Source organism: Girardinichthys multiradiatus, chromosome 3, assembly GCF_021462225.1.
Source record: "Girardinichthys multiradiatus isolate DD_20200921_A chromosome 3, DD_fGirMul_XY1, whole genome shotgun sequence".
Lineage (NCBI taxonomy): Eukaryota > Metazoa > Chordata > Actinopteri > Cyprinodontiformes > Goodeidae > Girardinichthys > Girardinichthys multiradiatus.
Genome location: NC_061796.1, coordinates 34,834,726 through 34,860,331, shown reverse-complemented (window position 1 = coordinate 34,860,331; position 25,606 = coordinate 34,834,726). Strand labels below are relative to the sequence as shown.

The 25,606-nt window shown below is 38.4% G+C and overlaps 2 long non-coding RNA genes across 2 annotated transcripts; both read right to left on the bottom strand.

Annotated features, from left to right (window-relative positions):
* Nucleotides 1–5,654: 5,654 nt before the first annotated feature.
* On the bottom strand, nucleotides 5,655–7,744 carry LOC124865292. Its single transcript, XR_007037536.1, has 2 exons — nucleotides 6,630–7,744; nucleotides 5,655–6,320 (listed from the first exon to the last, which is right to left on the bottom strand). It is a non-coding gene; the product is annotated as an uncharacterized LOC124865292 (long non-coding RNA).
* Nucleotides 7,745–20,589: 12,845 nt separating this feature from the next.
* Nucleotides 20,590–23,624, bottom strand: LOC124863081. Its single transcript, XR_007037057.1, has 6 exons — nucleotides 23,444–23,624; nucleotides 22,161–22,178; nucleotides 21,958–21,987; nucleotides 21,689–21,736; nucleotides 21,530–21,586; nucleotides 20,590–21,257 (listed from the first exon to the last, which is right to left on the bottom strand). It is a non-coding gene; the product is annotated as an uncharacterized LOC124863081 (long non-coding RNA).
* Between the last annotated feature and the right edge of the window lie 1,982 nt (nucleotides 23,625–25,606).

The following is a 25,606-nucleotide window of genomic DNA, read 5'->3' as shown; positions in this document are numbered from 1 at the left end:
GAATGGGGAAAATATATATTTTTTAAACTATCAAGCTGAAAAATGTGATATTTCTAAGAACAACTTGCTAACTTTAAGTTTGCGAACTTTAAGACCAAGTCAGAGGCAAAGATAAGGAGCAACATATCAAATGGAAAATAAACACAGCCAAAATTCCAGAAGATCTTGTTAAATCTTTCTGCAGATAAAAAGTAAAAAGCCAACAGTTAAATGTGGTAAACAGGTCACAGCTATCTACTTTCATGCCACAAAACTCAGCAAAGGTTTTTTATGAACTTAAGTACCATTTTATGAAACTTTTAATGACAGAGATAACTCTCAAGGGGGAGCAAAGACAACAAAGCATTTAAAAGGCAGGGAGTTTGAATCTATAATTCCTAAACCGCTGCCTATTTCCAGCTCTGGCTCCCATAGCCACTGGTGTTTTCAAAGCATTCCCCAGTAGTAGAGTCAGGAAATCAGAGTCTGTGCTCCGTTTGTACAGCGGCTGAATGAAAGCTGTGCCCATCAAAACCATGAGGGGATTGAAACAACAACTTCAGGATGTGGACCTTAATTAACAAAGGGGGCTGTCTGAATCAGACCGAATGAAAAGGGGTTTAAACAATAAGGAAAAGCTTTTCCACTTGGTGTCATCCTGTTTATGGAACTTCTTCAAATGTTCATTTACTCAACCTGAAGCAAAAACAATACTTTATTTTCAATTTCAGTAGGAGAGTCTAAACATAAAGACTGGATACAATGCAAAAACGAAAGGTTACACACTGGAACAGAAAAATCTATGATCCGTTCATGTACTTGTTCTTCCCTGGTGGAAAAGCTGGTCTACACGAACCAGGCTGCTGCATTCCAGTATTTCATCAAATAAATTCAGGTTTTGCATTTGTTTTGTTATCAAATGGTAAAAAAGATTTTTTTATACTAATAAAGTAAATGTTGAGAGGGGAAGGACACATGGGAAGTAGGTTTGTGCCAGATAAAAAAAAGCAGAAATGATTTCAGGATAATGAAACAAACCATGAAACTTTCAATAGAAAAGAATTTACATACATTTTTTTTTCTTTTTTTTTTGCTGCAAAAAATGATGGCTAGTCATCAAGGACCGCTGTTAGGATGTCTAAGTGTTTTGCTGAAAAAGCTCTTTCACCTTTTGAAAGCATGGCGCATTACAAAAATCAACATTATTTCAACTCAAATCTGAAAAACAGAGAACTTAAAGAACTTATAGTAAGTTTTAAGAATTTAACAGCTATAATAAATGATTATAAAATAAAAATATCAATAAAAAACAAAAACATACTAAAACAATAAAAAAAACTATTTTCTTCTTCCATTCATTGAGTCACCAGATTTTTATAAACGTTTCTTTGTAATTTGAAGAGATCATGCCATTCACGCCAACACAGATCCCAGGCCCACTTCATCACACATCATCCACCATACTTAACAGTATGGTTAAGTATGGGGTTGTTGGGATTATGAGTATGAGAATATTATTTAATATTTAATATTAATATTTTATCAAATAATATTTCAGTCTGTTAAGGGTTGTCCTGTGAATACCAGCCCAGTAAGGCGATGGTATTAGGACAAAACAGAAAGGTGTGAGATGAGCTCTGACATTATTGAACAGCATAAACTCTGCACACACATGGAATGAATTCACACAATTTCTTAAAATACAAGAATTTATTAACAAAAATAAGTCAACTCAAAGTCAAACATATTTCAATCAACAAACTCTTCACTATGCTAAAACAATCCAACTAAACTACCAAGCAGAATTAACGAATAACGAAGACTAATGGACTATGTACAATATAAACAAGTTGATTAAAGATGATTGGAAATTATGACCAAAAGAGTGATGCAACATTACCATGCAATGTTTATGTTTGAGAACCAAGGATTATCTTGAAGGATCTGGAAATGAAGTTAAGTTAGTCTTGGAACTAACTTAGGCAATAATCAGCAACATTTAGACAACCATTCACAATGCAAGATCAGATAAAATATTATTTTAATAAAATAATGTTTTAAATAATGATCTGCTGAATAAAACCAACCTTCTGGATGACCATTTCTCAATGGTGTCTCATTAGCTGCCTTTATTTATTAAAATAATATTTGAAGAAATATTAAGGGAATATTTTGGAAAGAGCCTAATCATTCTGGAGAAATGGGGCTTAATGGTGTTTACTTAGTTATCAAATTTAGTAAAATGATGTTAGGGACACATTATTTACTGGATTGAAAACTAAACCTTTCTGGGTAAATATTATTTAGCAGCAAGCACATGTCCTTAGCTGTTAGCAGTTAAGCTAACAAAGAAGCTGCTAGCTTGGCACCAGATTCAAACACACACCTTAAAAAAATACCATTAATAAAAGGGTTAAATGCATAAGCGTGGACGGCGCTTTATGGTCAATCTTCTGTTTAAAATCACCCTTTAATAAAGTTTGTCTTAACTTTAAAAACACACAAAGAACACAACCTGAGCACATGTGCTGCAGATAGCCTGCTAGCACCAAGATAGCTGAGTTCAACACAAACAAAACCAAACTTCATAAAATGAAAAACGTTTAGATCATTTCAACCTAAGTGATTTAGGTTGAAATGATCTAAACGTTCTATGCTTTTCTGCCCAAACATCTTAACCTCATGAACTGTGGTGAGGAATGTTGTCCAAGCGACGGGGAAGTTTGAAGAGAGCTCTGTGAACAAAGGGTTAGCTTCTAGCTAACCTCCGTGGCTGTGGATGAAAGATGGCACGTTACCGTAACCACGGTGATGGGGTCTCTGTTGTCTTCCTTCCAGACTGTGGAGACCGCTCCGCTCGGCTTCATAGAGACCGCTTCTCTGTAGGGAACTTCTCTGGGACAGTTTGCTTCTGCAGGCCTCAGAGATAAAGTAAGCAATTCTTACATCTTAATTTCCCCATTCATGAATGAAAATACCGGATACACAGACAGTATTTCATTCGTACTTAACTTTGCATATGATCGATGATCGTATGACACTCTTGGATCCAGTTGAAGAGTTTATGTCTGTTTGCCAGCAAAGAGACATCAGCGTGCTTGTCTCCCCTATCCGGTCCCTTTTGAAGGCCGTGTGGAAGAGATCAGCTTGTTGGAGAAGGGGTGCTCTTATTCAGACAGTGGCATCATGGGAAGTATCACCAGCAATCATTGGGAGAGAAGCAGAGTAAAACCTGGACGGTCGCCAGTCCTTCACAGGGCACCATATAGACACACAGGACAAACAACTTGCATGTACACACTCACTCTCTAAGGTTAGAGTGAAAAATTAACCTACCATGCATGTTTTTGGAATGTGGGAGGAAGTCGGACTACCCAGAGAGAACACACAAATCCACAAGGAGCACATGCAGACTCCATATAGAAAAACCCTTGGTCAGTATTCTTCCCAAGACCTTCTTCTTGTAGGGCAACAGTGCTACCATTGGCGCCAGCTATTTTCTTCAGCAGAAAAACTTAACTCCCCTGAAACGTGCTTTATATGTTTATCAGTGGCAGAGGTGGGTGATCCGGGTCCAAGTAAAACCCTGCCTAGTTTCCTTCATTCTGTTCAATTAACCAGGTAATTAGTCCTTGTCTATGTTGTGAAGCTGGAAATGCAAATGGTTGAAACTAATCTCTGGACAGGCCTTTTACTTTCTGGACCTAGATTACCCACTTCTGATTAGTGGCAAAGAAAGTGTAATAAAACAGCTTCTAATTGTGGTCATTATATAAAAGATGCACTGTAATTACACTTTCTGGCCATAGGGGGCAATGTTTGGTACTACCAAGCCAAAAAAACAACCTATTTTATAACAGTATATAGTTACATGTGTGGTTAATAGAATCAGACCTAATGTGTAGTTTGAGGTATTTGATCGGTATTGGTTTCACTGTGGCTAATAGTAATGGGAAATCCCCAGAAATAGTTGTAGTGAAAATCATTTTTAGTTTACCTTGACTGCTCTAATTGCAAATCTGGTTATTGTAGATTTTAATTATTAATTTAATACAGGCTGGATGACGTCAGAAGCTATTAGGAGAAAAAAACAAACTCTGTTGGGAAAAATGCTCTTAGCTTCAGGAGATAAGCAGCTTTGTGGTTAATCCCAACAAAATGAAAGCCATAGAGAGGAAAGAAAAAACAAATTAAGAGATAAAACATGCTGCTCTACATCACTGCATAGCAGACTGAAGAGCACAACTTATTTATTTTTAATTTTAAAAAAAGCAACGTTTTAAAGTGAAGATTATTTTAAATAGATCTTTATTATTTGATTGGCTTGATGTTAGCAGATACAAATGGATGCTGCTGATTGCGCCGCTGGGTGGGAATGTTTAGGAATTTGGAGACACTGTGTTCTCTACAGTCTGCATGTTTAACAGCAGCGGATCCCCAAGTGGAAACTAACCCAGAGTGACCACCCCCCCCAACCCCCATCCAGTAACACGCTCAAGCCTGGCACATGCACGCTGCCGTCTCCTAAGCCTGACTCTAGCAGGGGATGTTTTAATCTGACCCATATGTCGTCAGTGCACATCTTACAACAAATATGTTTATGAAAAGAAAATCAAAAGTATCTGTGAGAAAAGAAGAAAACTATAACAATACTATGCAATTTGGAGAATTTCTACTTAAATTTTTTGTTGATCACATAAAAATAATCCACGATTTTGCTTCTTTAGGGTAAAATATGACATGTCACAGAGGCCCATTTCTTTTAACCACTGTTCAAAATGTTTAAGACAATAGGACAAAGCATTCAAGAAAACCACATGTTGATATTCATAGGTAAGAAAATGGCTGTTTGAAAATAGTTACTATGCTGAATTAAATCTAGAGTTAGAGTCATAAGTGAAATATTTAAAACAAGAGGAATTGTGAGAAACAACAAGGACCCAGGTTTTTTTCTTGCCAATGTGCACTGTGAGCAGGAATCTGAGTGAGGTGAAAGAAAATCTCCAAAGGTCACTACTAGGGAACTGCAATAAAAAAAGTGAAGCATACAGGGGTCACCAAGTCCTGCTAACTTTCATTTGACACCATCATCATCCCCAAAAATATTTTAGGAGTGGTGCGTAGGGAAAAAAAAAAAAAAAGCTTTTCTGTCCTATCATTAAAAACATAAACCTATGGAGTTTGCTAAACTCTCCTGAAACTTCCAAAGGGAACGGCTGCTTTGATCAGATGATCTCTAAGATTACGCTTTATCAACAGACACTCCGGGTGGGTCTGGCAAGAAACAAATCCTCAATGTTTGCTAAATGACATTTAAGTATGGTTGGGGATCTGTAATGCTGTGGGTCTGTTTCTCCATCAATGGCCCTGACAGCCTTGTTGGAGTGTAAGGCATCATTAACCCTTTAAAATAGCAGGAGAGATAAAGAGAAGAGAACATTATAGCGGACCCAGAATACTGATCGATAAACAGACTGTACAAAGAGGAATTGTCAAGAGTGCTCTAACGTTGTATAATGTAACAGGAGAAGACTGCTCTCCAGTTGTTGGGTTGTGTAACATATTAACAGCAAGAGAAACAATTGTTGCCCTGTTGAATAAATGTTTTCAAAAACGACAAAATAAGACTTTTTACACAAGCGGTGCCAAAAACTTTGACTAACACTGCATATACATAGATGGGTGAATGACGAAGTCTTTATTTCAAATCAGCAACGAATGAAATTCAGTGCTTCATAAGCTTTGCATTCATTATCCACATAAAACAGCCCGCACACAAGGTAGAGAAACAAGAACTCTCCTATTGATGCCCCAGTTAATAATGTTCGTCAAGGAGCTTGGGTCAGTAAATGTTTGAAAATAAGCTTGGTAACTTCAGTCTTTTGAAGGGTTAAATTTATTTATTCAAATCTTCTGTCCTTCCAAAAATTTACAAAAACCTCTCACCTTGAGCGCGTCGTTATGTTTTGCAAATTTAAGAAATATAAATGAAAACCCGAATTTTAAAAATCGAAATGCATGCTAATCCCACCCACACTCCCAACCAATGACCTTATCTGCATCCTTTTGTCTCTCCGACACAGAACCAGGTCAAATATTGTGACGCATGAACGGTCAACCAATGGTTGCTCTTCATTTGGTCTTGTGTCCTCATGCTAGCATCACGTAGATGCCAAATTGAGATTTTCACCCAGTGACATGCAAGATAGAGAGCGATAGGGAGGGGCTTGTGGCGTGGGCAGAGGGTTAGGGGGTCACGTGGCACCCAACGAGAACTCAGACTGTCACAGGGCATCACATCAGCCTCAAGCAGTCATGCACACACGGTAAAACTCCACGCCCTGCAAGAGAAAAGGGAGAACATACAGTACAGCCGTCGCTAATCTCTGTTGAATTTCAATGCTTTATGTTCATGTGTTAGAGGTTTCATTAATATTCTGAGGTGATCAAAAATCCTTCCATGACTTCAAAACAAAAACAGGAAGACATCATAAATCTGCCTTACACTTTGGTTTTCTTTCCCAATATTCATCCTGAAGAGCACTTTATGCTCTGTGCAACACCACATTTTTGCAATTCTCTATAAATTTGGGCTTGCATTTGCAAACGGGGCACCAGCAGTATAAGAAAAAATAAAAAGGCAGTCTCACTTAAGAGACATAACACGTGCATCGGGCCGACCACATCCTGTTGCGTGCAGATGACGCCACAGATTCTCAGATGCAGGAAATAATGTCACGCTGCAGCTCAATGTGCCAGCCTCGAGACTCCACCAGCACACTTTAGACGAAACATTATCAAACATCCGCTTAAAATCTCTTAAAATATTCACAGCTTTATTAAATCATTACAAAATAAAGTGTTACATTCATTCATCAATAAGAACAAGACTTGTGAAGATTGCGACGAATGTTTGTACACTTACATGCATTTCACTAAAGTTACACGATTGCATCAACATCTGCAGATCCTGCAAGAAAGGCTTTTCTTAACATAGTCACACAAAGACGACATTGTGGATTGTTAAAACAATGAAATCACACATTAAATGTGGAGTTATTCATAGTCCCTTTGCAGATCCACTTTAGCAATTTTAAAGGTTTCGCTAGTTTTGTGCAAATATTCACTGACAGACACAGCTCACATGTATCCGACAGATCATAGCTTCTGATCTATTCAGAAGGCTCTACAAGATTCTGTTAGGAGAAACTAAAAACAAACCAAACAAAAAACGTCTACGGATTAAAAGGTCATCCCCTTGTAACCCTGTTCTGGGTCTGCCATCACTTCATTAGAAGGTACATCTCAGCCAGACTTCCCTTAAAAAGGAGCATTCAGAAAATATAACCCTTTTTGGACAAAACTTGTTTCACAGTGAAGGATTTTCTCCTTTTTATAACTCAGACCAGCACTGATGGCATCGTGCAAGCATGCACCTTTGTAATGACTACTGCTCAGACCCATTTGGCAGCAAGTTGGTTTCCACACACCCAAGCCAGTTCTCCCCATGACCCCAAATAAGCAAATCCCCCAAAATCAGTGAAGGTTGCGGCAACAGAAAGTGTGGAGAAAAAAAATACTTTTTTTGACCCTGAAAAGTTCTGCCAGTGATGTGAAGAATCCCAGGAAGTCAGTGGATGGGTTTAATCAGCGACTGATGTGAGAAAAGTGATGTCCAGAGACACACCGTCATGTCTCGCTTCCTCCCTCCACCTCTGATTCTCACTGGTTCATCCATCATCTTCAGAATTTATAATGACCAAGCTTCTTCAGGGTGCAGGCTGGACATGTACCTTCTCTGTCATCTGTTTGGCACTGTAGTAGGACAGACTCAGGCCCATGATGGCCAGCATCATGGCTATCTGGTTCACGGCGCGGTCCTGCGGCTGCGTCTGTACCTCGCCGGCGACCTGCCTCTGCAGAGACGGAAAAGGAAAGAGAATAAGGTCAAATTTCAGCAAGGTGCTACTCTGCCCCAAAAGACCCAGCAGTCTTATTGGTTGGACATATAAAACTTTATGGTATTACAGGTACACCTCAAATTAAAATGGAAATGTTAATTAATTTTAGTAATCAAGTAGAAAAAGTAATTCTCATATTATAAATAAACAAGTACACACATGGATGGATGTATTTGAAGCATTTCAAAAATGTGTTTTTCTGAAATGATCCTTCCCTAAAACGGGAAACAATGTCGAGAGGCGTATGAAAAGAAACATGTTAATGTTAAAAACAATCAAAAAGCTAGTATATGCCTTCCATATTTTTTCCTCCATTTATAGCCCTTCCCTTTTCAACATACAGATCAGGCCCTTACTCATTTTCACTTATGGAATTAATAAGTGATGTTCAAAACGATTAAAAAAGATCTATGTATTCATTTAGGCTGACCAGCATTTTTTAATCAAAATGTTAGACTGCACCGTTAGAATTGTTACAAATAGGTAAGATTTTTATAGATGATTTCTTGTCAATAAGAACATATTTTATGCAAATATAACCATAGCTGTAGGTTTCAATCCTGCTCAAAAAGGCTAAAGTTTTTGTCTTTTTAAAAGGAAGACTGGTAGTAAAATTGGTCTGAAAACATATTGAACAAAGAGCTCACTGAACCATATAATCATCTGAAATCAGTAAACTAACAGCCTTTTTGTACATTAGAAAATTATTTTAACCTCACTACCGGGTCAAAAATAATTTAAGAAGCCAGTCACTTTCCTTTGTTTTCTTAAAGCCACCCGAGATGTGTTCTTTGTTGCCTAATTAGAGAAAAATAGCCAAACCACAATGGACATATGCTGCCCCCATGGAGGAACACAATGACAAGAGGAACAAAGGAAATGAGACTATTTATGATGTCATGAAAGGAGATTCTGGCTCCAACAACTGCTTTAGGACAAGACACTGCAGTGAGCCTGCCAACAGGTTGCTATGCACTGCTGGTCAGCTGGTTGAAAGGAGGCTACAACACTTTTCCCTTACTTACGAGAAAGACAAATTGGGCTGTTATGAAATATTTCTTACCCCAACAAACACAGACAAGTTAACCTTGTTTTAAAATACAGTTGGTCGGACTAGAATCAACACCTGTTAAGAAGCCACCATAAGCGCATATAAGCAGACTAAAAACCCTGCTAAAATCAGCTGGGTATACTGAGGCAGCAAAACCTAATATAAGCAACAAATCCTTGAAAACTACAAAACCTAATGGATGTTTATTGTATATTTTTGCTTATGTCTATTAATCAAAACATTATCGAAAGTCTAATAATCAGTATGCTTTTTTGTTTGAAATAAAGCAATCAGACTATGTTAACACTTTCTTTTAAATATTTGTGTTATTACAGTGCAATCACCGTACATTTACTCAAGTCATTATGTTGTGAAAAATCGTATACCATTTCTTCCTTATATTTGTACTAAATACCTGGAGAAGGCGGAAGTATCCTGGTGTGAGCCTCCCCAATCTTATAATCATGTTTCCTGAAAGGATAGATCAGGGAACCCCTGGGGTGGTTCAAGACCTGCAGTCAAAAAAAAAGAAAAGAAATGAACAGTGTAAATGTAGCCTATGGATTTCATATAAATAATACTTACAAAGAAGTACAACAGAGCTTTTAAATTCCCATCCCTGCCAAAATAGGAGGGCAGTGCTTTTTTGCTAGCTTGCAAATAGACTAAAACATGAGGAAGGAACATCCTTCGCCTGCAGCCATGGCACAGATCTGCACATATGTGCAGAACATGTATGATCGCGGTTCAGAGAATATATTGTGAAATTCTTTCCGATTGGCATAATCTCTGTGCATTTCACAATTTCAAAGTCGGGAAGCCCCCTAATCCACTACCCCATGCCTTCCCCTCAGATCCGAGTTATTAAATCATCATGTTTGAACAAGAACTGGGTCAGAGCAATAGAGCCTGTATTCATGCTGCGTCATGAATTGACTCTTCAAAATTTTTCACACATTAAGATAAATACAGTCTGAATTTTCGCAATCACGTGGCTTTGCTTTACGCAGCTGGACAATAACAGTTCAAATAAACCAAGAAAAGAAAGACAAAGGTATGGTTTTCAGCCCAATTATGAGCGAGGCACAAACTTTAAGATTTTAAAGGAAAAGAAAATAGGTTGGTGGCAAAAACAGCATAAGGGATGGTCTCATCCGAAATAACATCCAGACACAATAATGTACAAAGGCTTGTGGAAAAAGAAGTTGGTACTGATACCAGAGAGTTATGTTAAACCTAGGGTGCATGTTCCAGAAATAATTAAGCAGGATAACATAAGAGACCGTGCGACACATGAAGCAGTAACACACCAACCTGTGGAGTTACACCCCTTACAGAAAAAAAGAAATGATTCCAAGCTTTGAAAAGTTGCTTCTCAAGTCAAGAGCTGATCATAAAAACAGATGGATTTCTCACCATCTGCAAAAACCGGAGAAAGAAAAAAGTAACAGAAATACTCCCAACAGATGCCAAACAGTGATGAACCTGAACCAAAGACAGAGCTTCTGCGCTGCGCTCTGCTTTTTTATACGGCCCAGCTCTTACCCAACCAGATCTTCAGGCTCGCCTGCGACCCACGCCTACTTCTGCAACACATACACACCGCTGTCCAAATTCATTACTCTCAGCGAGTCAATTTCCCAAAACGCATGCCTGCTGCCTCTTTCCAAAATAAGAAGAGTCAGACTTTATATGCTCATTTTGGTAGAACAAAGGAAATACATAGCAAAAGGAAAACACTTAGAAAGTCCATTGTTATGGTTGGTATTTCAGTGTACTGTGTTATATAACCAGCATGATGTGTACATTTAATCTCAGTTTGGGTCAGGAATCTAGCTGATGCACAGCTGTCGACAACTGGGTAAAAACTGCTTTTGGTACTTTTTTGAAATCATATAGTCGATTACATAACTACATTTTCATCTCCCCGAGCGATTAGTTCCCCAGAGTCAAAACTCTACCTAATGTCATGGAACATGAGCTCTCTGCATGAGGTCCAGGAGGCTTGGACCCGCTTCTAAAAACCCTAAGATCTGACGTAATGCAGTTAACACAAAACATCAGGTGAATTTCTAACAGTGAAAAGCTCTGTATGAATCTTTATAAAACTGCATGAGCCAAAGAAGATGCCACCTTAACCAAACACTACAAACATTTAGTGAATAGACCAAACCAGCATTAATGTTAAAGCAAGCATGTTAATGGAGTTCTGTGACTGAGAGTTTAAGTTATGCAACATCCAGCATGTTTACATACAAAGCAAATAAGCAAATACACTCACTGGCCACTTGATTAGGTACACCCACACTCATTTTTCAGCAACTATATGCATTTTTAGCATCTAAATGCAGTAATGATGCCTTACAGAAGTAAAAAAAAAAAAAAAAAGAAAGATTAAGAATGGGGAAGAAAGGGAATTTAGGTAACTTTGAATGATTTACAAGCAGAAACATCTCTCTGGTTCTCACAAAAGGGTCTGAAAAAGTTAAAGAACCAGTGAGTGGGAGCTGTGCGAACATATTGCCTTGCTGATGACAGCTGGGAGAGGGTGGACTGGTTTTGAGACAAAAGAAAGAGGTTCATTCATTACAACCAAAATACAAAAAATACCATGTTGAACACACAAATCATCAAACCAAGGAGATCGGCTACAGCAGCAGAATACCAAACTAGATGCTAGCCTAAAAACTGAAAACTGGAGCTGAAAATAGATCGCACAGGCTCAGTAAAACTGAATATTAACAGGATGGAAAAATGATGCATGGTACGATGAGTCTGGATTTCAGCTTTGGCTGCACAATATTACAAATACATGTAACGGCAATAAGATTGTTTAATGCGAGGCCGATATCAATTGGGATTTACCAAATACTGCAACCAGGGAATCCTTCGCAATTGCAATATGTCATCCATCGATATTGGGATGACGACTGGAATTCAATATATATTGTGCAGCTCTATTTTCAGATCTAACAGTTCATATGGTAGGGTCAAAAAGTGGAGTAAAAAACATGACAGTAATGGATCCTTCCTGTTTCAAGGCCAGTTTAGCTTCAGGTGTTTCCCCCTGCAAACATGTATTGTACACTACTGATGGTACTTGCAATGCATTTATATTGTCAAGAACCTTGTGTAAGAGGCAAGGCTGAGTCAGTGTTAGGGAGTGGTCCAGTCCATGTGTTGGCAAGAGTCCAGGTAAATAACGTGTGAACTATTCATGGTGCGTTTAGGGAACACCATGAAAACTGGAGGGCATTTCCCCATCGGTAAATCAACCTGTGGCCGCCCTAAAATTCTCAACTGCAAACAAGTTCAGTCATAGATCTGAGGCAAAGCGGGTAAAGGTTCACAAAAATATTTGATTCAGAAGTAAACATATGTTCAAGTTGTAGACAAATCTGAGGCAATAAGAAGAATATCTTTCCAAACAATAAAGCGGGGTGAGCTGTGTAACTCCTGTGGTTGTTAACGAGCCTTGGAAGCTAGTCGTCAAACCATCAAGCTCATAAATATTTCCTGGGTACACGCTGTACTTTTCACCAAACAACCAATAGAATTTCACCAATAGCCCCTTCGTCCTGTCTAGGTCCCACCTTGTTGTGTCACCTTCTGCTCCCCACCCCCAACCCCCTGCAGAAAGCAGCCATGTGAAAGATGGACCCATCTGCAACCGTAGCAGAACCACTGACCAAGTAAAAAAAAAAACTCCTGCTACACAAAGAGCCTCAGTGTAACATCAGTGGCGTTAATCTGCCTGTCTCGCCACGGGAGCAGCTTACAGACTGGACATCCTCCATGGTCATGACTATGGCATGCCACCATTGTTGCTCCTGTGTGTCAGGGTCAATTTGTCAATGTGTGCAAACTCTTGTGAAGTGATCCAACAGGGATTAAGAAACCCATCATACCTGTTCACGTTCATTTAAAAACCAAACTAATTAAATTCCAGTTCCACTATTGCAAAAAAGACCCATAGAACCATAAACACTTAGAAACAACATGCTGAATTAAGTCAAAGTCATTTGAACTGCAACAAGTCCTTCAATTGTCATGATCTCAATTATGTCATCAGAAAATCAAATGTTAAACAAATGTTAAACATAAAACATATGTGGATTATAGCAGAAATACTTTGGGGTGAACTCAAGCAAGCAGAGATCCAACAAGATCTGGAAATTGGGACACTATGAAATTGTATATGTTCGTAAAAATATAATTTTTATCCAACATATTGAAGCAAAATTAAGGAATTATGACTATAAAACAGAACACAAACGTGGAATTTGTACCCTAACAGTTAAAATGCTGATGCATAATTACATAGTTTAGAACTGAGAGAAGCTGAGCCAAATAAAGTGTTTAAAGCTAATCAAAAAGTACTCTCAAACCCAGCACACATAAGTTTAAATACACTTAAGGAGGCATTGGGTCACCAAAGATTTTGACCTTTGTAACTCCAGCCGCTGATTCAATTATAAGGAACTTTTAAAGGGGAAAAAAAAATTATATTTTCTGCATTTTTCTAAAACATATTTACAACAACATACAACAAGCGAGCTAGAGTAGTTCCTTACGTGGAAGGGTACAAAGTGTACATTGCAGAGACATGCAACACTCAAAAAAGTCCTAAAAATACTGACAGAAAAGTTTCAACTGGAAAAACATACTCACATTCCAGCTATTTATGACTAAAAAGTTTTAAAGTTAGCTTTAATAAGTATGAAAACATTTTAGTTATTCTATTGCTATAAATATTTCTCAGATTTGAATGCTTTTAATAGTTTTTGGTGATCTACTGATAGACAAAAACGAAGCACAACTTGTTTTGGAAAGTCCAGAGCAAAAACAAATCATACGTTCTGCTTTACTTCAAATTAAACTTTACTGTAAAAAAAAAAGAAAAATCTGATTTCATGTCAGATTTGTTTTCCCACAAAGCTACATTCAGCTGTTTGAAAAACATCATGCCATTTAAATTTGCACATATTTGATCTGTTTCCAACTGAACTCATCTTAATTGAGTTCACCTGGATTAATTAAAACCACCTAAGCGCACAAACTTTGACTTACGTGGAAAAAAAAAACAGACTTTTTTCACGTTAGAAAGTTGTAAAAGCATCTAAAATCGGGTTTAAATAGCCAAAGACCCCAGTGGTTAAAAATTAGAGCGCGTTTATGAAACGTTCAGGCGAACTTTTGGCGCAGAGCAGGATGCGTACTGAGCTGTTTTAAACTAACCAGGGAGCTGCAGAGTCCTGAAAACTCATCAGTCATGTCTCCGTCCTAACTGTCCTCCCTGTCCCTCAAAAGCAGAGCGCTTACCTGCAGCTGTTCGGGGGCCGAGTGTGTGTGCAGGAGTCAGCTGTGGGCTGGGCCAGCCTTCGTTTGGGTGAACGGTACACTGTGTTCGCCTTTAAAGACTTTATAGGAAGCCGGTTATGTACTTGTTGTATGGCAGCAGCAAAAGAGGCGGGGCACCAGGAGCGCTCAGACACGCCACGGTCCATACGGTCCCACGCAGACCCCCACAGCGTGGGAGAAATGGGTTCTTCCTCTTTAAAAGTTGGTTTGTGACCTCCGTGTGCAGGAACATTTAGTCTTTGTGTGAAATATTGCGGAAGAAATACCCGCACATGGATAACAGGCGCTCCAGGGTGTGTTTAGGTTTAATGGAGTGAAAAGTGGTGCAAAAATGCTGACTCTGTGTTTTCATGGAACTCATCAAATTATATTTTTATCTGAGTTTTATTCAATATAAAGAGTCGGTCTTAACTTTGGAAACCAAAAAGCACAGATTTAGGCCATATTCTGTCTTAGAATGAATTTACCTGCAGTTAAAAGTAAAATGGAAGTTAAGTTATACATTTTATTTCAGGGATTTTTTTTTAACTCTCTTGAGCCGAAACTTTGTAGAACCACTTTTTGCTGCAATTAAAGCTGCTGCTTTTGGTTAGTCTCTCTGTCACCCTTTGGCTTGTGGCAAACTGAACTTCCCATGAGACTGATAACTTTCGCTTGTCTTTATTGCAAAAAAGCTCAGCCTCAGTCAGGTTGGATGGAGAGCGTTTATTAACATAATTCCTTAGGTTTTGCTATACATTCTCAATTTTATTTAGTGTTGGACTTTGACACACAAATGTTTCGATTTAAACCGCTCCATTGTAGCTCTGACTATATGTTTATTGTCGTTTTCATGCTGGAAGGGAAACCTCGAACAGATTTTCTTCCAGGGCTGCCCTGTATTCAGCTCCATTCATTTTCCAGTAGACTGTGACCAGCTTCCCTGCCCCTCGGTGAACAAAGGAATCCCCACAGAATGATGCTGCCACCACCAGGTTTCAACATGGGGGTGGTGTGTTCATAGTTATGTGTAGTGTTAATTTTCTACCAGTCATGTTTTGCACATCAAAATTGTATTTTGGTTGAATCTGACCAAACTTGCCTTCTTCCACACGTTTTATGTGCCCCCTATGGCATGTGGCAAACAGCAAATTCAACTTGCTATTGCTATTCAAATTTCTCCACAGCTTTATCCCTGTCTTGTCTGCTGTGTTCCCTGACCTTAATGATCATGTTTGTTCTCTAATGTTCTCTAACAAACCTGTGAGGTCTGCACACAACAGCTCTATTTATACTGGGAGTAAACTAAACACAGACTCTATTCACTAATTAGATGATCTGTTTTAGGATTATTGGGTTTGAACGTGTCCTATCAAAATTAAATAGATATATAATCTCACCAAACACAAGACGGACTTGGGTGTCACTGTTGTTCTAACTTATTGTGGATTTTCCAAATTTTTTCTTTTTTTTTTTTTTTAGTTTGTTTTGTGAGAGCTGATCAAACAAGCCTGAGCATGCACTCAGATAATCAACGTTTCGCCACTGAAATATGGCTTAAGTTAAACATTTTGATAAAAGCAAGAAAATGGCAACATCACTTTTTTTGTGTCAGTTTATGACAAATTAAATTTGAGGACACTTTATAGGCCATGCAATTAGGCTAAATGCAAGCTAATTACTTTCAGCTCATTCCAACTCCCAATTGCAAACTATTACAGTAATAGAGCTGACAATAATTAACATTTCACACATTCTAACTCAAACTGAAGAAAAATTAAATGGTCCTGCTTTAGATCAGAGGTTTGAGATGGTCTTCCCAAAGGCAGCTTCAAACTGATCAGGTAACGAACAGATGATGGACAGTTTTTAAATGTACGTGATGGTAAAGTAACATTACGTCTGGGGGAACAATTAAGTTTCTTCATGGAAATAAAAAAACATGCAAGCATTCAACAAGAAGGTTTTAACTACAATAACAAAAACCGCTTTAGAGAAACTCGAAGTGAACCGTCAGGGTTGCTAAGGTCTCCAGATTCATGTGCTCTCCAGCAACCATGCTGTCACATACAGGGGTTGGACAATGAAATTGAAACACCTGTCATTTTAGTGTGGGAGGTTTCATGGCTAAATTGGACCAGCCTGGTAGCCAGTCTTCATTGATTGCACATTGCACCAGTAAGAGCAGAGTGTGAAGGTTCAATTAGCAGGGTAAGAGCACAGTTTTGCTCAAAATATTGAAATGCACACAACATTATGGGTGACATACCAGAGTTCAAAAGAGGACAAATTGTTGGTGCACGTCTTGCTGGCGCATCTGTGACCAAGACAGCAAGTCTTTGTGATGTATCAAGAGCCACGGTATCCAGGGTAATGTCAGCATACCACCAAGAAGGATGAACCACATCCAACATAAAACATAAAACCACGGCTGCCCAAATCACGGCAGAATTAATTGTGCACCTCAACTCTCCTGTTTCCACCAGAACTGTCCGTCGGGAGCTCCACAGGGTCAATATACACGGCCAGTCTGCTATAGTCAAACCTTTGGTCACTCATGCCAATGCCAAATGTTGGTTTCAGTGGTGCAAGGAGAGCAAATCCTGGGCTGTGGACAATGTGAAACGTGTATTGTTCTCTGATGAGTCCACCTTTACTGTTTTCCCCACATCCGGGAGAGTTACGGTGTGGAGAAGCCCCAAAGATGCGTACCACCCAGACTGTTGCATGCCCAAAGTGAAGCATGGGGGTGGATCAGTGATGGTTTGGGCTGCCATATCATGGCATTCCCTTGGCCCAATACTTGTGCTAGATGGGCGCGTCACTGCCAAGGACTACCGAACCATTCTTGAGGACCATGTGCATCCAATGGTTCAAACATTGTATCCTGAAGGCGGTGCCGTGTATCAGGATGACAATGCACCAATACACACAGCGAGACTGGTGAAAGATTGGTTTGATGAACATGAAAGTGAAGTTGAACATCTCCCATGGCCTGCACAGTCACCAGATCTAAATATTATTGAGCCACTTTGGGGTGTTTTGGAGGAGCGAGTCAGGAAACGTTTTCCTCCACCAGTATCACGTAGTGACCTGGCCACTATCCTGCAAGAAGAATGGCTTAAAATTCCTCTGACCACTGTGCAGGACTTGTATATGTCATTCCCAAGACGAATTGACGCTGTATCGGCCACAAAAGGAGGCCCTACACCATACTAATAAATTATTGTGGTCTAAAACCAGGTGTTTCGGTTTCATTGTCCAACCCCTGTATATACTGCACAGTTTAACTCTCATGTTACCTCAAATGGTGTGTAGAAAGGATGCAGACACTGACAAAGATGGATCTCTTGCCCCTTGGAGATCATCTGTTTGTGTGAATTTTGTATTAAAATAATTAAAAGATGCACTATTAGGAGCATTTACTTCTCAAACAAGTGGTCCCAAAAATAAAAAAAATACCAGAATCATTCAACATATCTAGAATAAAAATGCCTGGTTCTGTGGGAGCAAGTGTTTGCAAACAACAAACGCATCATATTTTACCGACTTTCAAGCTTGGCAGAAGCCAACAGAGAAGCATCCCTATGCAGGAACACAGAACATCAGTCTTAGGTGGAGGGGCACTGCCCCCCGCTGGTGATAAGGGGCAAGAGCAACACTCAGGATTTCAACAGTGCACCACCAAATCCAAAGGTGAAGGAAAAACCTGCATAACTAATTTGATTTCAAATGTATTAATCTGCATTTATGCATAGAATCAATATGACTGTTTCAGTTGCAACTAAATGAATTCAAATTGTCAAGATCACTTTAGGATAGAAAACACAATTGGAATCAACCTACCAAATAAATGTTACCTTATTTTATTTTGCCTTTAAAACAGTATTGTTATATCAAACACAACCTGATCACCTAATATTTAAGTTTGAGATCCATCCATAGATTATTGCTACCCTCTAATTCTTGCAGGGTCATGCCAATCTCCAGCAGTCATTGGCTGAGAGGTGGTGTTCACCCTGGACTGGTCGCAAGAGAGATATAAAGGACAAATAACCATGCAAGCACACACTCATACCTAAGGGCAATTTAGACAATTAAGTAGTGCTTTAAGGACTGGGGGAGGAACATAGAAAGAAACATGCAAAAAAAAAAACAGGCTTGGATTTCTACCTAGGACCTTCTTGCTGCAAAACAGTGCAAACTTTGTCACTGAAGTAATCCACTGCAGTTACCAATAGTTTTCATCCAGATTTATACTTGTTTCTTTAACCTTTCAGGCCAGAGTTGTTTAAGTTATTTATAATTTAAAATTATAAATGTAAATAATATGAATCAATTATGTTCAGCTTAACCATAAATGTTGGCAACTTAAAAAGTCTCAAAACACTTTGGAAATATACGGAAATTGCTGGTATATTCCTAAATGAAAGTATCCAGTAAAGCATTAGCATATATATACATATATATACAGGTCCTTCTCAAAATATTAGCATATTGTGATAGTTCATTATTTTCCATAATGTGATGATGAAAATTTAACATTCATATATTTTAGATTAATTGTACACTAACTGAAATGTTTCAGGTCTTTTATTGTCTTAATACAGATGATTTTGGCATACAGCTCATGAAAACCCAAAATTCCTATCTCACAAAATTAGCATATCATTAAAAGGGTCTCTAAACGAGCTATGAACCTAATCATCTGAATCAACGAGTTAACTCTAAACACCTGCAAAAGATTCCTGAGGCCTTCAAAACTCCCAGCCTGGTTCATCACTCCAAACCCCAATCATGGGTAAGACTGCCGACCTAACTGCTGTCCAGAAGGCCACTATTGACACCCTCAAGCAAGAGGGTAAGACACAGAAAGAAATTTCTGAACGAATAGGCTGTTCCCAGAGTGCTGTATCAAGGCAACTCAGTGGGAAGTCTGTGGGAAGGAAAAAGTGTGGCAGAAAACGCTGCACAACGAGAAGAGGTGACCGGACCCTGAGGAAGATTGTGGAGAAGGGCCGATTCCAGACCTTGGGGGACCTGCGGAAGCAGTGGACTGAGTCTGGAGTAGAAACATCCAGAGCCACCGTGCACAGGCGTGTGCAGGAAATGGGCTACAGGTGCCGCATTCCCCAGGTCAAGCCACTTTTGAACCAGAAACAGTGGCAGAAGCGCCTGACCTGGGCTACAGAGAAGCAGCACTGGACTGTTGCTCAGTGGTCCAAAGTACTTTTTTCGGATGAAAGCAAATTCTGCATGTCATTCGGAAATCAAGGTGCCAGAGTCTGGAGGAAGACTGGGGAGAAGGAAATGCCAAAATGCCAGAAGTCCAGTGTCAAGTACCCACAGTCAGTGATGGTCTGGGGTGCCGTGTAAGCTGCTGGTGTTGGTCCACTGTGTTTTATCAAGGGCAGGGTCAATGCAGCTAGCTATCAGGAGATTTTGGAGCACTTCATGCTTCCATCTGCTGAAAAGCTTTATGGAGATGAAGATTTCATTTTTCAGCACGACCTGGCACCTGCTCACAGTGCCAAAACCACTGGTAAATGGTTTACTGACCATGGTATCACTGTGCTCAATTGGCCTGCCAACTCTCCTGACCTGAACCCCATAGAGAATCTGTGGGATATTGTGAAGAGAACGTTGAGAGACTCAAGACCCAACACTCTGGATGAGCTAAAGGCCGCTATCGAAGCATCCTGGGCCTCCATAAGACCTCAGCAGTGCCACAAGCTGATTGCCTCCATGCCACGCTGCATTGAAGCAGTCATTTCTGCAAAAGGATTCCCGACCAAGTATTGAGTACATAACTGTACATGATTATTTGAAGGTTGACGTTTTTTGTATTAAAAAAACTTTTCTTTTATTGGTCGGATGAAATATGCTAATTTTGTGAGATAGGAATTTTGGGTTTTCATGAGCTGTATGCCAAAATCATCCGTATTAAGACAATAAAAGACCTGAAATATTTCAGTTAGTGTGCAATGAATCTAAAATATATGAATGTTAAATTTTCATCATGACATTATGGAAAATAATGAACTTTATCATAATATGCTAATATTTTGACAAGGACCTGTATATAGCTGTAACTTCTTAATTATGGTGGTAAGGATACTTCCTCACTGCAGTCTTGTAAAAACTAATTAAAAAAACAAATTTTACTTGCAAAACATTTCAAAATGTAATTCAGTTGTGTTTTTCTTAATATTCTGTTGATCAACTAAAGTGGATTAAGTCACATCAAAGAAAACCAAACATTTTAAAGTTTTTTTATTCAAGAACATTTAGATCGAGCACTGAAGTCAGAAAAAAAAAAGAAAAATCCACTTCCCCTTACAAAAACATAACTTAACTTTTTTTTCCCAATCAGAAGACCAGATTTACATGGTACGTGTTTTGGGGATCTACCAAACGTTTGACCTAATAACACTAAATTTATGTGGCATTATAACTGACTAGATCTTACGTTGACATACATCACTTGAATTCTTTTGGTAAGCAACTGTTTTATTAGTCAAACATTAAAATACAGGGAGATAAAAGGCAAAGTTCCTATTCTCCTGTAAGTTTTTACTACATTTTAGCTGCCTTATGTTTAAAATTAGATTCATAACCCGACTTTAAAGTATCTATTCATCAGCAGTTTCAAAAAACAAAACGGATTAGACAAACTAAAATGCCACGCCTACAAGATATGGACGGTAATTGTTTAAAAGTTGATTAAAAAAAAAAAAAGGATATGAATGTGAAAACAAAATCTTGTTACACCGAGTGCAAGCCCAGAACAAACCTATAAATGACATATTTGTAATATAAAACTTGGTAAAAAATACTTATTTAAAACTGTACAATCACCAAGTACACAGAGTGAGCACATCTTCAACCATTATTTATTTGGCTTCGGTGGCTTCAGCCTTTGGCTCCTGAAGGACAAAAAAATAAAAACAGGATTTTTTTTTTTTTTACAGTACAGTTAAACAAGAATCTACAACCTCTGAGTCTACAACCCAAATCAGTAAGTATACCTGCTAATATCTTCTAAGCAAAAGACACACACCTAATTAACAGTGGTACTTAATTAAAAATAAACCGTGTTGATCATATTAATATCTATATGTTGACCAAACAAATAAATGTATAATGTTTGTAGCAATAATAACCTCTAAGACAGCCATTTCTCAAAACAGAAACATACCTCAGCCTTGGTGTTGCCATTCTCAGCTGGCTTGGCCTTCTTTGCTTTGGGTGCCTTCTACAAAAAAAGAAGCAAAAGATTAGAATTGTACAACTTCTATAAAATAATCCCACTTTCATTATTTTCTTCGGTAAAACTATCTTCTATGAAGTTGCTTACCTTTGGAGCAGCTTTTTTCTTAGTCTCCACTGAGGCTGCCTTCGGTTTCTGCAGAAGAAAAAACATTGTTAGATATAAAGGAAGACAAACTACTTTATAATACAGTCAGTCACACTTCATAATGCTCCTGTTGTTTGCTTTATAGTCAAATAAAAAATGAATTGTTACTATATTGATACTTTCAAATCGAGGTGATTTATGCAAAAGCTTTATTAGAAAGGCAACAAATAATAATTGTGGTACAACAGCGATCAGAGATAAAATCTTACCAGTGCCAGTCGTGGGGAAGTTCTTCTTTGCTATAAGCAAATGAACAAATATTTGAGTATGTATATAAAAGACCCTTAGTTAATTTACATATAAAACACAAATAAAAGGAGTCAGATAGCTTTTGAAAAACAAAATAATAATAATAAAACTAATAAAAAGCTCATCAGCGTAAATAAAGCAGTATAAGTTATAAGTGACATACCTCAGGGGGGACAGTTTGCTGTAGAGAAAAAGAAACAAAAAAAAAAAACAGTATTAACGTTTGAACAACAAAATAATCTTAAAACTGTATAAATTCCAGGTTTCCATAAATTTTATTATCAGAAAAAACAATCAGAGAAATCTTAAATCTAAGAGCACACATTGAACTTGTACAGAGCTGCTGAACTTGAAAGTCACATAGAATCTTCCCGCGCATTTTTGAATTCAAATTTGGGCGGTCCAGTCACCATGACAGCGCTTTGGCGCCCTGACAGCTTCCTTTGTTTGGCATCAGTGCGCGCCTACAGACAGCTGCAAGGGGAAACTGATAAGATTACTACTTTACTAATCTGTAGCTACACAATAAATATAAGCAAAAAACGAATCTACGGAGCTTGAAAGCAAATCACATGGCTGTTTATGTTGTTAACCGCGTTTCTTAGTACTTCATCTAGTTATGACGATTTTATTTATATATATATATATATATATAAATACACAAAATGTTTATTAAAAATATTTAATTTGGTACGTTTTTTATGCTGCATTTGGAGAAATTACTAATACGTATTGTCTAATAAAAAAGGCGCAATTGTTAAAGTGCAAGCATAGATGATCAAATCTAACTAACGGACGAAATTTTAAAGTGTTCAATCTATATGCAGGATAAAATTGTATTTTTTCTCATTCAAAACAGTGGAAAATTGATCATTTTCACCTACCCTCCCCCACTCCCTTCTCAAATTTGCAGGTTGCAAACGCTCAAAAGCATTTTAAATCTAAAACAACCGCCCAAAATTCATGTTTTTACTAATAAATATCGACCCTTTTCGCTATTGCCGTCGTGATTGCGGAATAAGACTTTAACTCGGAACATGAAAAGTTGTTTTTTTGGGTGCAACCTGTCAATTTTTTGCCCAGCCTACTGCCACAGAGAGGGAAAAGAGACGATGACAGGAATTAATCAGCCCAATGTCAGGGGAGATTTTAGTCCAAGCCTGATTGCACGTAAAATCGATTATATCTGCGCTATGTGTGGTTTTAAATAAGTTCGTGAATATTTTAAGCATTTGTCGAGGACCATGGCTTTAATTTTCGACGACTAAGACGATGCTTGAACAGGTCTCTGCTGCCCGTCCGCCATTGCTATAACGTTTGCTAGAGATGATGACGTTCCTGTGATGCAGAAAAAATAAATGCAGCCCAACGTTAACTTCAAGACACCGACACGAATCCGTCAAGAAGACTGAAAAAAACTATGTAAATTAAAAATAAAAATCCTACCTTTGCTTTTCCCATGGTATTGGCTGGAAGTCAAAAGAATGCTGAAAAAATACAGCTGCAAAAACAAGCTTTTATCGAAGAGATGTCACACGTCGACCGTGCAGTCTCAGTGTAAAATGGCGAATGTATAATAGAAACGAATGTTTTTGTAGTTTATACAGTGAAATATAAGAACGAAACCGGTTCTAACCAGTTTTCTATTTCGACGTTTGTCATTGGATGGGAACGTGTCATGTGGTTCCAGGCACCTCCCACTTGTTAAAGAGGCAGGAAGCGAAATGGGGAAAATCTGACCTGCGCCCCAGGGGGCGCTGTGTCAGTGGTTTCTGGCTTATCGAAAAAGATAACTTGATTATGGCGTTCACTCCACGTTGGTAAAAAAAAATATGGGTTTAACAATACATTTTACATTCTAACGTGTATATTCACCTTCAGTATTATTTATTGGAATGTTATGAGATAGACCAATACAAAGTGGTGCACAATTGCAAAGGAAAAGGAAGAAGGGTTTAAAATATTGTTAAATGAAAATCTGAAAAGTAAGGCATGTAACCTCCTCTTACTCACTGCTACTCGTTTGAGGTATGTATAGGTTTCAACACCTACACAGTGACATTTTTTAACCATTCTTCCTTGTGAAATTGGTTGTCACAGATGCTTTGACATTAACCATTTAGCTGTAGCTTTGACTGTTTTTTGTTGTCCTGATGAAAGTTGAACCTCAGCCCGTCTCGAGTATTTTGCGGCCTTCAACAGGTTTTTTCCTATATGACCCTGTATTAAGCACCAAACACACCTTAATATCAATTCAAACCAGCCTTCCCATCCCTGCTTCAAAACCTTTTCCCCACAGGGGATGCTGCCATCATTATGTTTTGCTGTGGATATGATGTGTTCAGAGCTATGCCCATTGTTTTTAGACCAAAATTACGCTTTTTGGTCTCATCTAACCAGATCAACCTCTTCCACATATTTACCGTTTCCCCTACATGGCTTGCCAATCACCCAATGGCTTTTTTCTTGGTACTTTCCATACGATCCAAGATTATGGAGAGCACGGCAAACAGTTGCCCTATCAACAGATTCCCCCAACTAATGCGTGGAAGCTGCCAAAGCTCGAAGCACTGCAGCGATCCTGGTTTGCAATTGTGCCATTCTCTTTTCACTCCTGGATGGTGGATTAACAAGCCCTCTGTGAGATGCTAAAAGCTTGGGATATTGTTTTATTACCTAATCCTGCTTTACACCTCCCCAAATTATTTATTTATTCCTGACCTGACAGGTGTGTTCTTTGATCTTTGTCATTCTTTGTTCGCTAAAGCTCGCTAACAAATCTCTGAGGCCTTCACAAAAGAAACTATGTAAACTAAAGTTAAATACAACCAAATTGACCGTATTTACTATTAAGGGAACTTGTAGAGTGACTTGGTAGGACTGGATTTTATTTAAGGGTATCAGAGTAAAGGCAGACGAATACATCTGCACACCACAGTTTTATTTTGGTTTTCAAAAAGTTTTGAAAACAGTTTACTTTTTTCTTTCTACTCCATATTTACAGGTCCTTCTCAAAATATTAGCATATTGTGATAAAGTTAATTATTTTCCATAATGTCATGATGAAAATTTAACATTCATATATTTTAGATTCATTGCACACTAACTGAAATATTTCAGGTCTTTTATTGTCTTAATACGGATGATTTTGGCATACAGCTCATGAAAACCCAAAATTCCTATCTCACAAAATTAGCATATTTCATCCGACCAATAAAAGAAAAGTGTTTTTAATACAAAAAACGTCAACCTTCAAATAATCATGTACAGTTATGCACTCAATACTTGGTCTGGAATACTTTTGCAGAAATGACTGCTTCAATGCGGCGTGGCATGGAGGCAATCAGCCTGTGGCACTGCTGCGGTCTTATGGAGGCCCAGGATGCTTCAATAGCGACCTTTAGCTCATCCAGAGTGTTGGGTCTTGAGTCTCTCAACGTTCTCTTCACAATATCCCACAGATTCTCTATGGGGTTCAGGTCAGGAGAGTTGGCAGGCCAATTGAGCACAGTGATACCATGGTCAGTAAACCATTTACCAGTGGTTTTGGCACTGTTAGCAGGTGCCAGGTCGTGCTGAAAAATGAAATCTTCATCTCCATAAAGCTTT